This window comes from Taudactylus pleione, unplaced genomic scaffold, assembly GCF_031769625.1.
Source record: "Taudactylus pleione unplaced genomic scaffold, aTauple2 ptg000242l, whole genome shotgun sequence".
Lineage (NCBI taxonomy): Eukaryota > Metazoa > Chordata > Amphibia > Anura > Myobatrachidae > Taudactylus > Taudactylus pleione.
Window position 1 is genome coordinate 10,203,031 of NW_028284644.1, and position 14,957 is coordinate 10,217,987.

Consider the following 14,957-nt stretch of genomic DNA (forward strand, 5'->3'; position numbering starts at 1 on the left):
TCTGCTTGGTTACTGTGTATTCCAAACATGGCAGCTCCTACAATGCAATTATAATACACATAAAGTGCCCCCATTTGTCACTTCTGATATGTATAGATGTATTACAGTACTTAAGCAGCACAAAATAAAACATGACATTAGCTTGAGGATTCAGCATACAATTACCCTGGTTACCGTGCAGCTTATAGCAGAATGGGATGGCTTGTTGTAGGAAACCCTATAACTGCGAAACTGCGATCTATCTACAACCATCTACAAACTGCGAAAATATCAAAACCTCAGGCTGAGGTTTTGATATTTTCGCAGTTTGTAGATGGTTGAAGGACTCCACATGCGCTGGAGACGCAGTGCACATATGCCTCCATACAGGGGTATGTAAGGTACTTGTGATGGACCAATAAATTGATTCTGAGTAACATCCATTCTGTGTATGTATGTATGTATATGTGTATGTATGTACAGTATGTATGGGATCAGTAGCTGGAGGCAATGCTGATCCTTGTAGTGCCAAATTGGAGGATCTTAAAAAAAAATATGAGATATGGTAAGAACTTACCTTTGTTATCTCTATTTCTACGAAGTCCATAGGGTTCCACAGGATACCTTGGGGTATAGGCGATGGCGGCAGACATCCAGGCACCACAGAGTTAAATTCTCAGCCTCCCAGGATGCACTGGGTTCCCTCTCCTATACCCCGGCCCCGAGCCTCAGGCCACTCAGTTTCGTAACAAGCCATAGGCCGAAGCAGGAGCAAAAAAGAGAGAGAAGAAAGTCTGGAACACACAAGAATCACATTCTCACCAGAAGGAGACGGAGAAACCGGTGACCAGATCAAAGCCCATCTGCAGTACAGGTGCGACAGGGCGGGAGTCCTGTGGAACCCTATGGACTTCGTAGAAATAGAGATAACAAAGGTAAGTTCTTACCATATCTCATATTTTCTACTTCAGGGTCCATAGGGTATCCACAGGATACCTTGGGGATGTCCCAAAGCAGTATCCTTTAAGGGTGGGGACGCTCCTGTGCTGTAAGGAGAATCCGCCGCCCGAAGGAAGCATCCTGAAAGGCGAAGGTATCAAAAACATAATACCTTACAAAAATATGGACAGATGACCACGTGGCTGCCAATCACCGCTGAACCGCTGAAGCGCCACGTCGAGCTGCCCACGAAGGAACCACAGACCTAGTGGAAGAGCTTTAAAAGAGGATAGAACAGGAAGACCTGTGAATCCATCCTGCCAAAGCTAGCGCAGTGGCAGGCCAACCCATTTTATGGAAACCAGAAGGGACAAAACCGAGAGTCTGATTTCTTAAATGGACTGGTACGGTCAACTTAAATTCTTAGAGCCCGTACCACATCCAAAGAGGCCTCACCAGCAGAAAGGACTGGGGAAGTAAAGGCAGGTACTATAATTTCCTCATTGATGTGGAAACTAGACACCACCGTAGGTACAAAACCAGGGCAAGTGCGAAGCACTGCCCTGTTCCTAGGAAAGATGAGAAAGAGGGAGGTCTACATGACAGAGCCCCCCATTCTGAGATCCTACCGGCCAAATCAATGGCCAGAAGGAATACATTCCTAGCAATAAGCCATTTGAAGTCCACTGAGCCCAGTGGATCAACTGGCGGTCCTCAGAGAGCCCTAAAGACCACAGCCAAATCCCAAGGAGCCACAGGAGCAACAAAGGGATGATGAATATAATGTATACCCTGCACAAAGGCGCGGACATCAGAGTAGCAATCCTACGATGAAACCAACAGGGCAGAAACCTGCACCGTCAGGTAAGCAAGGCGAAGACCGTTATCTAAGCCCACCTGTAGGAAAGCCAACACTCTGGATATCCGGAATACCCGAGGAGCAGAGCCTGTAGGGTGACACAACTGAAAGAAAGTATGCCATACCTGATGGTAAATTCTTGCAGATAAAATCTTCCGAGCTCTTAGCATGGACATAGGCCCTGTTAACTATAGAGCTGGAAAAACTCCTAGACCTTAAGAGGGCAGTCTCCACCGCCACACCGGCAAGGACAGACAACCCAGGTCTGGGTATCAGCCAGGATCCTGAGACAACAGGTCTGGTCGTAGAGGTAACAGCTTCGGAGTGTTAACTGAAACACTCCAAAGATCTGAGTAATAGTGCCGTCTGGTCCACGCACAAGCTATCAGCAGGAGCGTGCCTCCTTCTTGCTATTACTGGAAGAAGGGATAACGGAGGGACAAGGTACACAACTTAGAAGGTCCACTGGACCAACATACGTCTACCATAAGAGTCTCATCTCTGAAAGGCTCCACTTGTTCACCAGAAGATTGAACACCTCCTGATGAAGAGGACATTTCCCTGAATGCACGTCCTGACAGCTGGGAAAGCCTGCTTTTTATCTGAGGATTTCTGAATGAACACTGCCGATGACGGCAGGGATATAGCCTTCCACCCAAGCCAGAATTCGGGACACCACTGTTAGTGTCGCCCGACTTCGGGAACCACCTAGGTGGTTTACATAAGCCATCATGATGGCATCAGACCGTACCTGCACGGTATTTCCGTGGAGGACCTGTCCTGCATGCTGGAGAACCGTGAATACTGCTCAGAGTTCTCAGATGTTTATGGGAAGCGCAAAAACTACTGGTGTCCACCTGCCCTGGAACAAGTGTGGACCCATCACTGCTTCCCAGCCACGGATACTGGCGTCCGTTGTCAGAAGGACCCAGTGCGCAATCCCAAAGGGGGTGCCCCTTGTTTAGGTAAGCTTTCCGCAGCCACCAGGCCAGAGAAAGACAAACCTTCGGGGAAAGCACTATTGACTTTATCCTATGGGGCAACCTATCCCATCCGGAGAGGATCAATTTTTCTAGAGTGACACTGGGTACTCTCCACCATGTCGAACAGCGACACCCTGGAACCCAGGAACCACATTGCCGAGTGAATAGACACTCGGCGACTCTGCAGGCAACTGCGTACCTTTGCCTGTAATGCAGAGATCTTTTCCTCAATCACAAAGATCCTCAGATGTTGGGATATGGAGCATCCTCCGTGAAGAATCAGAGAGGACCATTTCCAGTGTATCAGTCAGCCCTAATGTAGCAACACAGATATTGTCCGTTGCAGATGGCACTGAAGTATCTCTGGAGACTCTGGTAACACCAGGAGGTCGCCCGGATTGGGTAACAAGTGGACCCCCTGCATCTGCAGATGGGCTGCCATAACTGCCATGACCCTGGTAAAACTGGAAATGCTTATCGACCACTGCAAACCTGAGGAAAAACACTGGTGTTCGAAGAAAATAGGGACATTCAGGTAGTCACCCTGAATATATCCAACGACACCACAAAATTCCCAGGCTCCATTGAGTGATGGAATGCAGGGTCCCCCTCCTGAACCAAGGAACCCTTAAGAATTTGTTGAAGGATTCGAGGTTGCGGATGTCCAGGTAAGACCCATTGGGTTTCCGTACCAGAAAGAGGATGGAGTAATACCTCATTCCCCTTTGGGGCAACGGAATAGGTACTATAACTCCTGCCTGGAGCATAGAGTGTAACACCCTCAAAAATTACAGGGCCTTGTCTTGAATTGACAGAAGACCTGTAATGAAAAACCGTCTGGGAGGCTTTTACCGGGAGGAGAGGACATACATTCAAGAAAATACTTCTCTTACCCCAGTGTCCGTGGAGGTCAGACACCAGCACTGGGCGAACTGGAGAAGTCGGCCTCCAACTCTGAGGTCCCCCGAGAGGAGGCCCGTCCCCTGAGGCTGAAGGCTTATAGTCCAACTTGGGAGTAGGACGTCTTGTAATCCAAGCCTGTTTTTATGGCTCAGCAGATTTCCTGGTTACTGACTGTCTTGGAAAGCTATATTTTAGACTTACCCTGACCTCACAGGGCCGAAAAGACAAAACCCCAGACAAAACCCCAGACCCCGATGGGACTGTAGCCGATGGCAGGCAGGCAGACGTAGCTGCTGCCTGCGGGGCCACAATTGTGTCCAGATGAGGGCCAAACAGGACCTGTCCCGTAAAAGGCAAAGCATTCCAAATGGAATCTGCATCCGCTTTCCATGAGCGCAAGCACAGGGAGCGGCGAGCCGCTACTGCTGCCGAGCCGCTACTGCTGCCGAGGAGATTCTGGAAAGGAGTAGGCTATAAGACTGTCTCATTATGAACGTGGCTAAGTCTCTGAGAATTTGCCACTATTCACCTGCTCTGCTGGAGAGTCAGTGTGCAGAGATCCAGTTACCTACCCAGCGCTCCATGGCTCTGGCCCCCAGCACACGGCCATAGCCGGCCTGGAAGCCCCTCCAGCAAGGGAATAATTGGATTTTAGATATATTTGCACCTTGCAATGTGTAACCTCCTTCAAGGAGGACCTGGAGGGCATGGACCACGTAACACTCCTCACTAGGCGTGTAATATGAGAATCTACCCGTAACGGTAACTCCCATTCGGAAAAATAATTATCCGCAAAGGGGTATGCAAAAGGTCAACCGTTTTTGAGGCTGGAACCGCTTACCCGGATTTTCCACGCCTCCTCTAAATGATCCACCTGACCAGATAGAGGAATTACAGTGGCAACACCCTTATCCTTTAAGAAGGCATAGTTGGATTTAGCCACGGGGGATATGTAATAACCAAAGCCGCACGGACTGCCCGTATAAGGCCAGGTATATAGACTTTAGACCCAGACTACGCCTCCTTTGCACTAAGGGGCTCGTGTCTGAAAAAGTCAATAATGTCACCGTCATCAGACGTCATGTCCTTACCCGTCTGAGACCCGAAAGGCCGTTTAGAAGGCCGAAATGGTGACTCCCCCTGTAAAACGTCCATCAGGTGCTATTATGCTATACCATTTGGACAAATAATTTACCCACACAGGCTCCTGCGAGACCTGGGGGGGCGAAAAAGAGGATACACTGGGGTACCATCAACTGCCCAGGGACCCCTGCATGTGATGAGACGACCACTCGCTGCGATAACCCCTAGGGGGAAACGCAGGGAGCGTTGCCCACAAGGGCTGTAAGCATCTTAGTCAGCCGAGGGCGGTCCCTTTTTGTGCAGGCACAGTGACAGAAATGGGGCGTGACATATAATACAACATGCCCTCCTAAACCCTCAGCGTCTACATATCCCTCAGCTAACTGCACATGATATCAGTACATTATAGCTGGAAGAGGATATCCTCGTTCACTTTCAGACATGAGGATTGTGAACGGAGCGTATGTGACCTCCCACACAGAAAAACCATGTTTATTGTGATGTAATAAACACCCTGCAACACCGCACCGCAAGGGCTGTAGCAGAAGAACAGGGATAGGAAAAAGGCTGAAAGTCAGAAATGAAAGTACAGGCAAACAGCGCTAGCATTTAAGTCACATACAATGCACAGATAACATCCTGCATTACAAGCACTGCGATCAACTACACAGACCAGAGCCTGGTAGGAAACAGTGCTGCATACACTGACCTTAATTGAAGGAGAGGTATGCGGGGGACCCGGACCGCAATGGCACCTGTAACAGCTTCCAGCAGCATTTGTCATTCCCAGCACATGTAGTGAGAAAATGGCCACCGAGGAGCAGAGAGGAGGCGGGCCCGGGGGAGGAGCGCTGACACAGCCCGCTCAGACCGCTGTGGAATGGCACTGTGCAGCGGGGGAGACGCCGGCTGTGAGACAGGGAAGGCGTTCTCCCCTGGCCTGCTATTAACCCCTGGGACGCCGCACTGTACCGCACATGCTGCGGTCCGCTGTCCCTGGCGGTCTAGTGGAAGGCGCAGGATCAGTACCTGGCCCCACGCGCAGCCGGTCCCCAGGGAGCCCCCTGCCTGGGGACCAAAAAGGACTGTGTTACCGGCGAGTGCCCACCGCGGGACCCCGCCGCTTACCTTGTCCCTCGTGCATCCGGCCACAGTCCAGGTAGCCGGGGTCACCGCTAGCTGTGACCCCAGCTACCAACCAGCATCCCCGGATCGGTACCAGCGTTCTGGTACCGGCGGGGTGTAAGAGTGACAGCATGGACGTCAATACTGACTGTCCTATGCTGGAGCACTCTAGTTGTGCAGCCACAGCTGCGAAGAAATCTTCAGGGGCCTTGAAAAGACCCCCCTCTGTATGGTGCGACTGGTCCGGCCAGGCACCAACGAAAACTGGGTGGCCTGAGGCTCGGGGGCGGGGTATAGGAGAGGGACCCCAGTGCATTCTGGGAGGCTGAGAATTTAACTCTGTGGTGCCTGGATGTCTGCCGCCATCGCCTATACCCCAAGGTATCCTGTGGATACCCTATGGACCCTGAAGTAGAAAAAATATATATAGACCTCCCTACCTGAAGCCAGATCTGACATTAACTGGCATTCATATTTAATAAATTAATCAATTTCCTCCAAACAACATTTAATTGACAATAACCAAACCATGAAATAAACTGCACAATCAATAAATCAGTCTCTCGTACTCCTAAATAAGTAGCCCTAACCTTCATAGGCAAATGCAGTGGGGGAGGGAGGGGGGGAGGTTATCTTGAAACCCTCCTCCCCAGCCCACACCATGATGACCACAATATAAATAGCATATAATACTAATTAATATTACAAATTAAATAATTATCACCGCTTGTCCCATCTTTTAAAATGTGTGAGCCAGTGATGAATACACTTGTGCACCATTTAGGAGATCTGGATAACATGCACTGATAGGCAGGGCTGCCATCAGAAATTGTGGGGCCCAGGACTGTCATAATAGGGCCCCCCTCAACCTTCATAAACCCCCACCACTTCCCACAACCCCCTTTCCCCCGCTACCTTACCTATACACAATATATATATATTTGGCCAATCCAGTAAGGTGGGAGGCGGAGCGGGAGGACGGCTGCCGGGCCCGGCTGGGTGAGGTGACTCACAAGTCACTTAACTGTGTCTAATGTGCGGCAGCGGCAGGGACTGGGGTATAGTAGAGGATGCAGCCAGGCCTGCCACTTATGGCCAGGGGGTTAGTAGTGGGCGGGCAGTATGTAGCAGATGCCGAGTGTCCGGGCCCGGTATTCAAGTACCGGCAGTCCCCCCCTGATGGCGTCCCTGCTGATAGGGGTGCACTGATATAATACTGAATGGTAATACACTATCCAATGCATAAGGAGACCAATGTGTACATATATGTCCAGGGCAGTACTAGGTTCTTCTGTTCCTCCCCCAGACTTCTGGCCAGTGATCTAGAATTGTGCCCACATCTGAAATAAAAACATTTAACTCAGGCAGGATGTGATCACTGGTCTGTGTATCCTGGAATTACTACACACAATATACTTCCTAAATGTATATTATAGTTGGTTAAATGCTGATTATATCCTCTTCATGGACTGGCCACAATTGCTTTAAAATCAAGCATTTGGTAACCCCCCTCCAGAAATCCTGCATTTGCCCCTGCTAACCTCTACCATTAAATTAATAACATTCAGTCCCAGCTAAATTACATAAATAATCTCCTCCCCTCACTATTACCTTTTAACTAAACTGAGCCCTCGTCCCCTTCCCCTCCACCTACATAATATTAACATGCGTCTGCTGTTATTTTGCGTGCAGATAGCACCAATGGTATATTAGATAACCATGGGTCCTGGGCTGAAACCTAGGAATTGGCAATTGTTGACTCCTCACTTACATCATGCTTGTTAAATTGAGTATCAAAATACTTGAACAGCATAATAAAAATACTAAGTGCACCAACATTTGCACACACCATAGTGCAAATAGTCTATACACGGGATCCCTGCTTGGTTCCAGGATCTTTAATGTCACATATTTTTAAGCAATACAAGTCACAGTGTAAACAATGCCTCCCCCTGCGCAGTTCTCTGGACTCCATATCGCACATCACTGGTTCTATCCTCTCCTCACCTCCTTCCTTCCCGATTCTCTCCACTACTCACCCCACCTCTTTCACAGATCTCCCCCTTTACCTACCCTGATTCTCTCCACTTCATTCCCTCCCTTCTCCCGCTCTGTACACTATGCGCACCCTCCTCCCCAGATCTCTCCACATTGTACTTTCCCTCCTCTTTCCTGCTTATTCATTTGTTGGAATTTACTTGAATGTTCTCAAATATGACAAGGCATGTCTCATCATTGTGCTTTGGTGTCATCATTTGTAATAAATACAATCTCATGGAATGTATTTGTTTCTCTGTCAACACATTTATATGTTTAAAGAATATCCTGTGTACAATATCCTGTTTCTCTTTTAAGTCTGCTTGATTGTCTCTGCCAACAAGCTATTTTATTTTTTGCTACAGTACATGGTGCCAAAGGCAAAGTTTCAGCTACTGCCCGCCTCCCCAGTACTCAGTTCCTGGATCCTCACATATCGATCTAGTTTTAGCGCTTTCTTTTTGCTAGATGACTCCCCTGAACGTAGGTCAGACTTAAGCATCACCCCTGGAACTCCAGTGCCTAAACGTGCTTAAATAAATGGTCTATGCATACAAACACATATAAACATATACAGCACACAATAATAGCGAAAATGTAAGAATACCACAATGCAAATTATCCCTTATATACCTAAATCAGTGTTTTTGGCCCAGTCTGAATCACACTCTTCGTTCTTAAGGTTAGGGACTGAGCTGAATGTCCAAATGTTTTTGGCAGGTACACATATAAAGCAATGTTTGAAGATCTTTTAATAGCCACACACGCACAATTATAGATCAGTACCACAGGAGTAGGTAGTGTCTCCTTTTAGCACTGTCCAGGAGAAAAAAAACAAATCTGCCCTGTTTCTGCTTCTTTTAAACCCCTTTCACATTCTCATGTACTGCCAGTGACCCCCTAGTTTTCATTTCATGTGCAGGCAGTCTGAGTTTTGTGCCTCCAGCATGTCTGCTGAAGCAGGATGTCACTCAGTGGACACCTGCTGCCTGTATATAGACAATAGCCAGGAGGCATATTACACTACATAAACAAAAGGAATGCTTACATAACAGTAGCAGTGTGTTCCACCCCCACATTTAAAATTATACAATTAACATAGAAAATATTTATGGTTAACACAATGTAATCAGACAATGTTAAACAGTTTGATTGAGAAGGGGTGTCCTGAAGACTAGTACCCTATTTTATAGGTCCCAACACCTGCCATCTTGTCAAATAAATAAAATGTAATATCCTGTACATAAAGATTTAGATCTGATTCTTATTCTTATGTGTAGGTACAATCTCAATAGTCAATTATCCTGAAGTGAAGAATAAGTAATAATATACAGTGCATCTGGAAAGTATTCACAACGCTTCACTTTTTCCACATTTTGTTATGTTACAGCCTTATTCCAAAATGGAATAAATTAATTTTTGTCCTTAAAATTCTACACACAATACCCCAGAATGACAACGTGTAAAAAGTTTTTTTGAGATTTTTGCAAATTTAATAAAAAAAAAAAACACTAAGAAATCACATGTACATAAGTTTTCACGGCCTTTTGCCATGAAGCTCAAAATTGAGCTCAGGTGCATCTGGTTTCCACTGATCATCCTTGAGATGTTCCTACAGCTTAATTGGAGTCCACCTGTGGTAAATTCAGTTGATTGGCCATGATTTTGAAAGGCATACACCTGTCTATATAAGGTCCCACACTTGACAGTGCATGTCAGAGCACAAACCAAGCATGTAGTCCAAGGAGTTGTCTGTAGACCTCCAAGACAAGATTGTCTCGAGGCACAAATCTGGGGAAGGGTACATAAAAATACCTGCTGCTTTGATGGATCCAATGAGCACAGTGGGCTCCATCATCAGTAAATGGAAGAAGTTCAGAACCACCAAGACTCTTCCTAGAGTTGGCTGGCTGTCAAAACTGAGCGATCTGGGGAGAAGGTCCCTAGTCAGGGAGGTGACCACGAACCCGATGGTCACTCTGTCAGAGCTACAGCATTCCTCTGTGTAGAGAAGAGAACCTTCCAGAAAGAAAACCATCTCTGCAGCAATCCACCAATCAAGCCTGTATGGTAGAGTGGCCAGACGGAAGGCACTCCTTAGTAAAAAGCACATGGCAGCTCGCCTGGAGTTTGCCAAAATGCACCTGAAGGACTCTCAGAGCATGAGAGACAAAGATTGAACTCTTTGGCGTGAATGCCAGGCATTATGTTTGTAGGAAACCAGGCACCTCTCATCACCAGGCCAATACCATCCCTACATTGAAGCATGGTGGTGGTAGCATCATGCTGTGGGGATGTTTTTCAGCGGCAGGAACTGGGAGACTAGTCAGGATAGAGGGACAGATGAATGCAGCAATGTACAGAGACATGCTGGATGAAAACCTGCTCCAGAGCGCTCTTGACCTCAGACTGGGGCGACGGTTTATCTTTCAGCTGGACAACGACCCTAAGCACACAGCCAAGATATCAAGGGAGTGGCTTCAGGAAAACTCTGTGAATGTCATTGAGTGGCCCAGCCAGAGCCCAGACTTGAATCCAATTTAACATCTCTGGAGATCTGAAAATAGCTGTGCACCGACGCTTCCCATCCAACCTGATGGAGCTTGAGAGGTGCTGCAAAGAGGAATGGGTGAAACTGCCCAAAGATAGGTGTACCAAGCTTGTGACATCACATTCAAAAAGACTTGAGGCTGTAATTGCTGCTAAAGGTGCATCAACAAAGTATTGAGAAAAGGTTGTGAAAACTTATGTACATGTGATTTCTTAGTTTTTTTCTTTTTTTATTAAATTTGCAAAAATCGCAAAAAAACTTTTGACAAGTCATTATGGAGTATTGTGTGTTGAATTTTGGCATTTTCTTGTAGTACATACTGGCTAGTGAATCTGTCCTAGCCCTGGCTAGGGTGTATGCATAACCAAGCAGTTTGGGAGGCATGGCGGAGACCCAGAAGGTTAGCCTACAATATTCTTGAAGTCTTCTGGATATCCTGGTAGTGCAGGCACTAACTGGGGATACCAATATAATTGTTTGAAAAAGTTTTAAAGTCTCCATTTCCTAAACAATTTCAAAATATTTTTCTGCATTCTAGTTGACTCTAGATCATGCCAATGGGCCAGTGGCGTAACTAGGGTATTTGGAGCAAGATGAAAAATGGAGCCCCACCCCCCCTATATGCGACCACCAAAAAAGTTGGTGTGGCCACTTGCCACAAGGGGCATGGCTACTAAAAAATGGGGGTGTGTCGACATGACACACCACCGTTTCTCATCACTCAGAGAACATTCCTTTCCATTCCATATGCACCTTAATGCCCCCAGTAGTAGTGCCCCTCTTGCAATGCCCACTGTAGTAGTGCCCCTTATGCAAGTAGCAGTGCCCCATGTAGTAATGTCCCAGTAGTGCCCCTTACACAGTGCCCCGAGTAGTGGTCTCCCCTATGCAGTGCCCCCAGTAGTGGTCCCCCTTATGCAGTGCCCCTTATACAATGCCCCCAGTAGAGCCCCTTGTACAATGCCCCCAGTAGTGCACCCTTATACAGTACCCCCAGTAGTGCACCCTTATACAGTGCCCCCAGCAGTGCTCCTTATATAGTGCCCCTTATACAGTGCCCACAGTATTGGTCCCCCCTCTGCAGTGCCCCTATATACAGTGCCCCCAGTAGTTCCCATTATACAATGCCCCCAGTAGTGGTCCCCTGTATGCAGTGCCCCCAGTAGTGGTCCCCTCTGTGCAGTGCACCCAGTAGTGCCCCTTATACAGTGCCCCCAGTAGTGGTCCCCCCATGTAGTGCCCCCAGCAGTGCCCCTTATACAATGCCCCCATTAGTGCCCCTTGTACAATGCCCCCAGTAGTGCACCTTATATAGTACCCCAGTAGTGCACCCTTATACAGTGCCCCCAGTAGTGCCCCATATACAGTACCCCCAGTAGTGGTCCCCCCTATGCAGTGCCCACAGTAGTGGACCCCCTATGCAGTGCCCCCATATACAGTGCCCCCAGTAGTGCCAATTATAAAGTGCCCCCAGTAGTGGTCCTCTCTATGCAGTGCCCCCAGTAGTGGTTCCCCCTATGCAGTGCTCCCAGTAGTGGTCCTCCTTATACAGTATCCCCAGTAGTGGTCTCCCTTATACAGTGCCCCCAGTAGTGGTCCCCCTATGCAGTGCCCCCAGTAGAGGTCTTCCTTTGCAGTGCCCCTTATACAGTGCCCCCTATAGTGTTCCCCCTATGCAGTGCCCTCAGCAATGTTACAGTGCTCTCGGCCAGTAGTGGCCCTTACATAATACATATACACATACACATACACAGACATACCCATACACAAAACACTTACTTGAATCCCTGCTCCTGCGTCCGCCACCAGTCCGCTCCTCCATCCTCCCGCTCGGCACTATGGGAGAGACATCATGACACCTCTCCCATCACCCACTGCAGGAGACGGAAGCGAGCTCCAGCCTGGCAGCCTGCCAGTCTGTCTGACTCTCATTGGCTGCTTAAACACACACACCGCCGCCAGGTAGTACGAGTGTACTACCCGGTGCCAGCGGTGGTGTGTGTCTTACTGTGTAATGCGGACTGCAGTCCGCACTACACTGACTTTAACGGACCTGAACCACGGCTGGCACGAGCCCCGGCTAACCCCCCCCCCTGGTTATGCCACTGCAATGGCCATGACTTTCTGGGAGACTAGGCGGTCAAGTTAGAAGCTGTTTTATGGTCTTCTTCATCTGGGCTTCATTAATACGCAGGCCCTGGGCAAAATCCCCATATATGGTAATAATGCATGAGCGCACATACCCTGAACAGTGCTAGTGTAAAGCATAGCCATACTGTCAGCATAATATTTGTCCCACCCTCTTGTTAAATGTAATATTGCAGGGGCCCAACAAAATGTTAGCATTTTTCATTGAGGTAGCAAAATATCTTGAATTATATCTTAATAAAGGCTGATGTTATTTGTATTTATGTATTTTAGCATTTAGAACGGTGTAGACTGCATACAGTTGGAACTCTAAAAAGGTTTTTCCTGTGGGAGCAAGAAGTTACCTTTGCTAAATCTGTGTAAGGCTAATGTCATGTACTTAACTCTGAAATGCTGCAATAAGAATTAAAGTGGATTCCCTTTCAAATATCTGCTGCGAGCCCAACTTGATTGTCGGTTGTTCTATATCGTTTAGTGGACACAGGGCCTGATTCATTACCATACGCAACTGTGTATGTAATTGCGATTATGCACGCAGTTCAAATGTGATAGTATGCTAATTCATTGCGATCCCTATCCCGTCGCAGCACTGTACAAGGACGCCTAATTTACTCAGCACACATTCATACTGTTTATCAAGACTGCAAAACCATCAGTACAATAGAGTACCATTGCAGCCTCACACACACTTGCACAAGCCCTGAACTCAATCAGAAATTTCTAACTTCCACGCACACTCTGAGGCCTCAGACTGCATAGGCTATCGCAGTGGATAATTTATGCATGCCCCTGCAATGGCATGCAAACGCACTGGCTCGCCTGTATTTCGCCAATCACAGCCCCCGTCAGCACTCACAAACGGCACTTCCTATCAATCACTTTGCGATGGGTCTGTATATTCACTGCGATCGCAGTCCCCATGCATGCGCAGTGCGAAACAATCGGCAGATTGCGTGCGTTATCGCATTTGCGTACGGTTGTAAATCAGGCCCACAATCTTTAATCTTGTTACGTCATGTTACTCTATAACCTTTATTTTGCACCAATGTGGTTTTAATTGAAATTAATATGAACCTCATTGAACCATATTATTATCCTTTATTTTTATGGTACAACAAAGGTTCTGCAGCACCTTACAAATGGGCAAAACAAGAAAACAGTGACTTACAGTGCAAAACAATGCAGGGCAAGTATATGGTTTATAAGATAGTACATTGGTTTATTGCTTCAAACCCTTAACAACCTTGTATAGCTTACTTAATTAAACTGATAAATAACGACACAGACAACAAGAGCTTGGGTAAAAGGTCACAGCTTTATTTATAATTAATTCACCTAACCAGGGTGGCAAGAGACGCTGACTCAGTTCTAGCTTTCTTTCACTCAAATACTCGGGGAACGACTGACACGTCCCCCCTCAAGACGCACTAACGATGTGAGGGTCCCACTTCCACTCTGGGCCAATCCGAGGCGCTTACGCACCAAAAGCGCCCGGGTCCCCCCGCACGGAGGACAAATTCGCCAGGTTCAGTCAAGGGCAAGAGCCCCCACAAAGTTATCTTACGCCACATAAAGCCACTGAGCTGCAGCGTACTCCCGCCAAAGCCAGACTCCAAAGGAAACTGGCCTGCCACCCAAAACGACCGAGCACCAGAAACACAAGTCCTTATTGCTCACAAAAACCAAGGCCAATTAAGATGCCTTCCAACCAGACAGAAAATTCCAAGTTGCATCGCCGACAAAAAGCTATGACACAGTGCCCCCAAGCTACTCAGCGACGCAGCAGAAATGGTTACTGAACATTCACCCTGTCATTAACACTCATGCTTACATACTGCGCTCTACATCCAAAAAACAAGTAACCCCATTAGTCTACCCAAAACTCCTATCTGGTCATATAATTCCAACCAACCTCTCACTGCAAACAATCAACTCCATCTTCCAACTGCATCACGTCTTTGCTCCCGACAGGCAAGCCCACTCAACCAAGCACCTGATGTGGCCTCCTAGGACACCTCAAATCAAGCACGAAACTCACAATGAAACCTTGCACACCTTTCTACTATCTGTCACCCATAAAACGACAAAAACGCAGCATAACCAAACCATTGTTGATCCAGCCCAAAATTAAAGAGCGGCCCACAAGCCAACCATACTTTCAACTGCAGCAATTCTTGTGAAAATCAAAATTCTGCACCATGAGCACTTTACCAAACCCAACCATCCCGACACAACTTTGAGAAGAACACATAGCAACTACCTAGCAGGGATGCATGATAGGGGAAACAAGTAACCCGAGTGAAGAGGAAAAAACTAAAAAACCTAACCGTGAATCAATTTGGGTCAGATC